The sequence below is a fragment of the Sinocyclocheilus grahami genome, unplaced genomic scaffold (assembly GCF_001515645.1).
Source record: "Sinocyclocheilus grahami isolate Dianchi unplaced genomic scaffold, SAMN03320097.WGS_v1.1 scaffold121.1, whole genome shotgun sequence".
Taxonomy (NCBI): Eukaryota; Metazoa; Chordata; class Actinopteri; order Cypriniformes; family Cyprinidae; genus Sinocyclocheilus; species Sinocyclocheilus grahami.
In genome coordinates, this window is record NW_015505300.1 from 620,106 (window position 1) to 627,909 (window position 7,804).

At 36.3% G+C, this 7,804-nt stretch overlaps 1 pseudogene; it reads left to right on the forward strand.

The window, feature by feature from the left end:
* Positions 1 to 607: 607 nt before the first annotated feature.
* The window catches only part of LOC107589826 (phosphatidylinositol 5-phosphate 4-kinase type-2 alpha-like), a 28,926-nt pseudogene continuing 21,729 nt past the window's right edge, over positions 608 to 7,804 (forward strand).

Here is a 7,804-nt window from a genome sequence, read left to right on the forward strand (position 1 = left end):
TTAAAAAAAAAAAAAAAAAAAACTAAAGTCACCATTCTCTGCCATTAAATTGGCAAGCCTGAGCAGGACACTGCGATGTTGCGAAATTGCGATGGGTTAAATAAACTCAATAAGCAGACAGACTACAGTCAAGCGCAGATCAGTATTGAAGTGCACAGGAAATAAGCAGCAGTCATATTTAAAGCAGTTTAAATTTATATTGAGTACTGATTGATGTTCACTTGGATTTTTCCCCCATGGAGGGAACTTAATACTCTGTCATTAGACGATCTATTCATTTAGTCTGTTTGATGAGAAAAATATGAAATTGATAAAATGGGTTATTAATCTGTACAACTGCAGCAGCAGAGGACTATTATTCTGCTGCAGAAGAACTGATGACGGCACGGTTTGATCTTCGGCTGACCAATCAGCGTTTAATTCCCGCCCACCTGTAGAAATCAAGTATTCAAGCTGTTTATTCATTTTTCCACCCATGAACGAAAAACGAACATTTAAGCTGAATTCTCGTTTTTCGTTTTTTGGAAAAAAAACCGAAAAAGGATCGGTTTTCTCATTTTTCTGCATTCAATATTAAATCAAAAAACGAATGATCGAATGGTACACGGATTGAATCGGATTACTTGGATTTCATCATGCCTGCCGTAGCTGTATCTACCCGAGAGTGGCGCCAGGCCAATAGAGTTACGTGAAACACAAGATTTATGTGTCAACGTGCGGAGCTGTCAGAGAGGCAGTTGAGCCCGAGCCAGCTGCTGCATTCAGGCGCGGTGGATGGGCTCAGATGCCCGCTCTTCGTCGGGACTTGACTTCAGCAGGACAGTAGTTGTTTCCTTTTAGTATTTTGCCGGGTTTTACTAATTACGTTCGCACTGAGAGATTCATAAGTGGTCGTACCATAATAACGTTTGTTAACGGGTTTTCGCCATGATTTAAATGAGGCGACACACCTTTTTTATATCGGGGTGGTGTAACGTTATATAGGCTATCTGCGTTCTGAATGTGTGCATCAGTTTACTTTATTACATTTCACGTTTAGTGTCATCATGGACGCGGATATCATTCATTTGAGCTTCTGGGATTCTTCGCCGGGCGAGCACAAGATTTAGCAAAGCTGTGCGTGTGTAAATGAGCTGCTAGCGCACACATCCAGCCAACTGTAACCTTCAAGCTAACGTCAGTGACGGCTAGCAGTTAGCTGGTGGGAGTTGGTGGACAGCGGGGTTTTCTGAGAGTTTTTCATCGTTCGTCAGCTGCGCGTTTGCAGAGGGATGCATGAACGCGATGCATTAAATAACGAAAGGGACAAATTGCATGTCGAGATCCGGCGGAGCGCTGCTGATTCTGAACAGCTTTGTGTCAAGACATCGCCATAGTGCCACGCGCGGAGAGGGATTTCATTCATCCGAGCCTGCTCGCTAAACATGGCCTCTGCAGCCAGCAACCTTGCTGCATCCATCGCCAGCAAAACCAAAACCAAGAAGAAACATTTCGTGTCTCAGAAGGTGAAGCTGTTTCGGGCCAGCGACCCGCTGCTCAGCGTCTTGATGTGGGGAGTGAACCACTCGGTAAGGGTCCAGTTTTCTTACAGGTTTATAACAGCTGCGGTGCTCAGTGTGAGCGGATTGGAGGCACGTGACAGTTTTCTTGCGGCTTCTTCTTGAAACCTCATTAAACTAGCATTTACGCCATTCTACGACTCGAAACATCAGAGGTGTTTGTCCACGCGCGATTCTGTTGCGGGATACATAAGTTAATACAAATCCATCTTGAGGCGGATGGGACAAAACATGCCACACAACTACAGTTTTAAACATTTCTACTTTGAAATGATCAGGGGTTTTGTGTTCTAGACATAAATGTTCCAGTTCATTTCATTTGATCGAAAAATCATGACCTTGTCACTCAATAAAAAAAAATAATAAAACATTTGTCTTGGATACTCCAGAGCTACAGAGACTGAGGAAGGCCCAGGATCAGATCAGTAATGTATGCTGGAAAATGCAGAAAAACTAATGTAGCCAAATTGGTAAAAATTCAAATATGTAAATTTGATCAATTAGTGTACTAGATATTCAAGCATTTATGATTAGTCAAACACACATACTGTCCAAAAGTTTGGGGTCACTAAGATTTTTATTTTTTTTGAAAGAAGTCTCTTATGCGGACATATCCTGAGTTTATTTGATCAAAAATACAGTGAAAAAGTAATATTGTGAAATATTATTACAGTGTTACAATAATTAATTGATTTCTATTTTAAATGTATTTATTCCTGTGATGGCAAAGCTGAATTTTCACCATTACTCCACTCTTCAGTATCACACGATTCTTCAGAAATCATTGTAATATTGCGGATTTGCTGCTCAAGAAACATTTCTTATTATTATAAACCTTGAAAGCAGCTGTGTTGCTTAAAATTTTTGTGGAAACTATGATACATTTTTCCAAACACCTGTCATCATAACCCAATCATTTATATGTATTAAAGTAAATATTAAATCTAAGAACAAAAAAGCAGATATAATGTATTACTAGCACTGTCCTAGTGAAGATACTTGAAAAAACGTTAGTACGGCTATTCTTAAAATTAGACAAAATTATATTCTTTTTGAAAGTCTTCTATCTCTTAAAAATTTTATTTTTATTTCTTAATATCTCTTAAAAGCAAATTCAGCCTTCATTCCAACGGTCCTCTTTACATATTTCACACTCTAATACAGTTATAAATAATTTTCTGTCTCATGCATAATATGGTCAACTCTTTCACTCAGATTATAAAGATATTCTTTGAGATTTTTAGATAATTTTCCTCATTTTAAGTGGGTCCTGTTAGTGGTCAAACCAGCCAAACAAAATGGCTACTGTAATAAGTGTGATATGCAGAATGTGATTATTCCATTAACACATAACATTTTCTGTCTGTTGGTGGTGAAAATTCAACAGATGGTGCTGAAAATCAGTTTGAAAGCATTCCTTGGTGTGTCAGTTGATTAGATCTTACACGTGAATTCTAGATATGTAAATATTTATATTTCATTTGACTCATTATTTATGTATCTGGTGGTGTTGATCCATATTGAGTAATATAAACAAGGTAAAATGTAGAAGAATCAGGAGATTACAACCAAATGTAGGTGAATCACTCTGATTAATCAAACAGATTAATCCTAAATATCTTGAAAAATAAATGTTTATTTATCAGTTTTGTGGCATGTTTTGTCCCAGTACTCAAGAATCAGTGAAATGATTGTGTCAGCAAGCAAAGCAAGTGTTAGCTGAGATGAGAGGCTTTGTCACACAGTTGTGATTGTTGAAGACGCTGAATGACTAACTATACAGGCTGCAGAAAATTTGGATCCCTGATTCCTCATCCATTGCCAGCACTTAATGCCTACAAGAATGCACTTTTATTTCTCCGTTACCTAGTGAACTCATAATACATGTTTTTATATTTGTTATTTTCTATTCTCTTATGTCTCATCTTTAATTGCAAGAAAATGTTTAAGTATTTTGCTGTTTGATTAACACCTGTAGGACTAAAAATGTGTGTGTGTGTGTGTGTGTGTGGCTGGGTGGGTGTGGGTGGGGGTTAAACCTAAACAACATGATGTGTTTAAAGAGTGCTTCTCCTGTGGGAATTGAAGATTTACAGGTATCTGACAAACCTTTAATTGGTCTCCTGGGAATCTGAACACCAGTGTCTGGGTGCCTTATGCTGCTCTCATAAAGCACATGCATGAGAAGATGCATCAAACTAGGATTTGTAATGTCTGTATTGTGTGGAGATGCGAGCTAGCACAGTATAATTATTAATTTACATATTTAAATCAAGATATCAAAGCCTCTTTATTTTTGTGCACTCTATAAGCCTCTCAGATACCACTGGAAAGCATCTAAATTTCTTGTACATCTCTTTTTATTAGAAGTAGAGTTGAATAATATCAATTCATAGAATTATTACAATACCATAGAATAAGGCGATAACTGTTGAAAATGCTGTTCATAATCACTTTTATGTTTTGGTGGCATCTAAATGTCAGAATTGTTTTGTAGGCCATATAACTCATTCCCAAACCCATATTTGATATCAGGATTTTTTTAGGCCTTTGCACTATTAATTATCTTTAAACTAACTTGCAATATCCAGTGTTTAAGGTCAAACCATTTCAGGTCATGTTTTTTGAGTGACTTCATGCTTACTGCCTACCTCTTATATAGTATTTGAGTCTCTGACTGATTTAATTAATATTTAAGAAATTTGAAATAATTTGAAAATTGATAAAAAAAATCATTTGTAAAGTAAACATACTTCTACTTTAGATGACAAAGTATTTTACACAAATAAATAAATATTTAATAAAAAATATAATTTAAAAAGGAAGTAAACTGCAACCAACAGATCACTCAGTATTCTGGGAAGTTTGTGTGCATTGGGAATCATATTTTTTTCAAATAAAGCCAAGGTAACACTCATTTTACATACAGCACACAGTGAAAATGACATGAATATGACAGTGGACAAATGCATAAAGTGCAGCATAATTTGAAATCACGAATTTAATGTTTAAAGCATTCAATTTGCACGGACCGAAATTCACACAGAGAACACGCGATCATGCAGGTCGCATGCACACTTCACAAGATCTCACAACTGGATTCGACTTAAGTTTGCAAGGTTTGTGAAATTAAATTTTCATTAGCCATCCAAAGATTTGTTTAAATTATGTAAATGCGTATTTGCTGAATGCTGACAGCAAACGAGAAAGTATTATAATGTTTTCCTTTCTATTACTAATAATATAAAAGCAATCGTTATAATACTTTTTGTATACATTTTAATTCCTTTGTTTAACAGTTCTGTCTGATTATTAGACAGACTTCTATCAGTGTTGATCTGTCAATGAAGACGGTGAACAAGAGGGAGAATGTGAGCACTGTGTGTTCAGGCGCTGCCGCTCTCAGACTTTTATTTTGAGCGCCGTCAAAATAAAAGTCCCGCCTCGACAGCATCGGCCAAACAGAAAAACTTATCGGCCAATGCCGATATTTGAAAAATGCCAAATATCAGCCGATATATCGGTCAACCACTAGTCGCGATTCGTCGATTTTATAAGACCATTCGGTTTTTAAAAATCCTCAACTTCATTTTGCTCGCGTCGACTAACCGGCAAAATACTGGAAGTGGCGCATTTCACGGACGAGAATCCATAAAACACATTATTAGACTGTTTCCCAAGGCTGCATAATATATTAAAGTTTCTAGAGGTTGACCGACATGGATTTTTCACTGGCGATGCCGATATTTAGAAATCAGGGCAGCCGATATATGATGCCAATTCGTTTGGCCGATTTTCTTTTTTTCCCTATTCATCTCATAAAAGTGAGTTTGAGCAAATGATTATTGCAGGGTACAAGATAGTAATAGTAGCACTGATCTATAATAGAGAACTTATTATAAATTATATATCGATCAGTGAATAGTAGTAGTAGCCTAATTTAGAATATTAATACATGGATCAAAACTTAAGCACCTTCTCAAAATGTCTATGTTTGCTGACAGACACCAGTGTTTCCCACAGACTTGCAAATGCAAATTCATTCTCCGCCAGCAAGAGGCGCTGTTGGAGCGGGAGATATAGCGGTTTCCCCGGTAACGGCTGTAATCTATTAAGCACTAACACTTCACAAACGTTACTTTATCAGGCATTACAGGAAAGACCAAATTAAAATGACATTGAAGCTTTTCTGAAGACGGTCGGTTCTTTTCAAAGATACATTCATATAAAAATACCCGCGCTGCATTTTAATTTTGAAACGTGCAGTGCTCAGTTTATTCAACAAAGTATAAGCCTTTTGGGAAATGTATTTGTGGTGGTGACGAGCCGCCACAAATAACTCAATGTATGGGAAACACTGGACACTGCTATAAGTCAAATGGCCAAGTGATAACAAAAATAAAAGAGTTCACACATATTACACAGCCCGCTGCTCATAACTGCTTAGAGTGCGCTGGCCACGAGCGATGACATCGTGGAGGCTATTGTCGGACCCACACACACATTTCAAGAGGAACGTTAACGTGCACGTTATAATCAGCCCAGAAGTTTCAACTGAATTGCATGTGTTTCTACTTTCACATGCAAATGACTTGTTGCACTTATGAATATGATAACTTTCCGGCATCAATTCTAGTAGGATAAAACGTAATTACGCTTTCAAAACGGTCTGTTTTGCCCTGCCATCATTAGCTGAAGCTGTGTGTGAACAAGAAGCGGCGTGAGTGTGAGTTGCTCCGTCAGAGGGAGTTCCGCAACGCCGCTTAACTGCCTGCAGGTGCGCCTGCCTATAAAATCGGCCTAATTTGCAACACAATCGGCCGCTGCCGATTAATAAAAAAAAATGGCAAAAATCGGCCGATCAATCGGTCAGGTCGATTGTTGCGGAACTCCCTCTGACGGAGGAACTCACACTCTGCAGCCGCAGCTTGTTCACACACAGCTTCAGCTAATGATGGCAGGGCAAAACAAATATTAAACCTATTTTGAAATCATAATTAAGCATAATTGTGAATTCACAAACGCTACGATTTAATTCAATAATTATATGCGATGCAGTTCTAATACAGTATATGCACTTTAATTATTTACATGCGTGTAGGTTAAGTCCTCCGTTCACAGTAGTTCCGCAGGAACGGTTATCATTTACATGTGTGAAGCGTCTCAAAATCCATCTCTGCATGTTGTTGTGAGTTTGGGTATTATTATAACGTTCATCTGGGAATGCAACGTGCGCCATTTCATCAGATTTGTAAGGTAAATCATTTATAAATCTATGTAAACTCAGGAGAATACATAGCGCTTTTAAAATAACCCTCACTCTGAGTTTACACGTTTTGATGTCCACATATTCATTTAATTACAGTAGCTAAAGCATTTCTGTCCTAAAGAAATGGCCAAATATTAAGTGGACATTTGAATTAAATGGTGCTTGCTTGGTCAATATTAAACAAGTATTAGATCGCACAACAATGTGTAAAAATAATCATCAGGCCGTTGGCGCCCTCTGCAGGCCTTTGTTGTAATGCGTAATGTACATTAGCTCTATTGTTTATAATACATTATGTATTTTAACAGTTTTGTTCAATAAAACCATATGATTTCTTGCTTTTGATACTTTATTTGAACTAATTATTATTGCGTCATTGCTATTATATATGTATTTTAAGTCATTTTAAAGGCTATTGTTCACTTCTATCTATTTTTATTACCACAAAAATTTTTTTTTATAATTATAGGGCCCCATGAAATCCGTTTTATTTCCAAATTCAGTTTGTTTGTTTTTTTTTTCATTTTAATTTTTCTATACTCTGTTTTAATGGTTAAATTAAAATTGTATTAATCAAAAAGCCTTGTCTAATTAATTGAGTTTTACAGTTTTATCTTTACCAAATTATGTTTTCCATTATTTTCTAGATTCCATTTTAATGGTTCCATTAAATTTTAATAATCAATAGCATCTCCAAATAATTGATTTTATAAAAATAAAAAAAAGTTTTCTTTTTTTTTTCAGAAATACTCCACATTTACATTTTTCTCCTAAATAAATTCTGGTAAATAACATTTCTGGTAAATACTCCTTTAAAAAGTGTTTTTTTAAATTGTATTATAATTGTATTATTAATAAACTATAACACGTGGATATGTTGTCCTTCTTACACTATAATACTGAACTTTGATTTCAGCGATTTGGACTATGAGATGGACACTTGCTTCTTGCACTCTGTTGCACTTTTTTTTTGCTT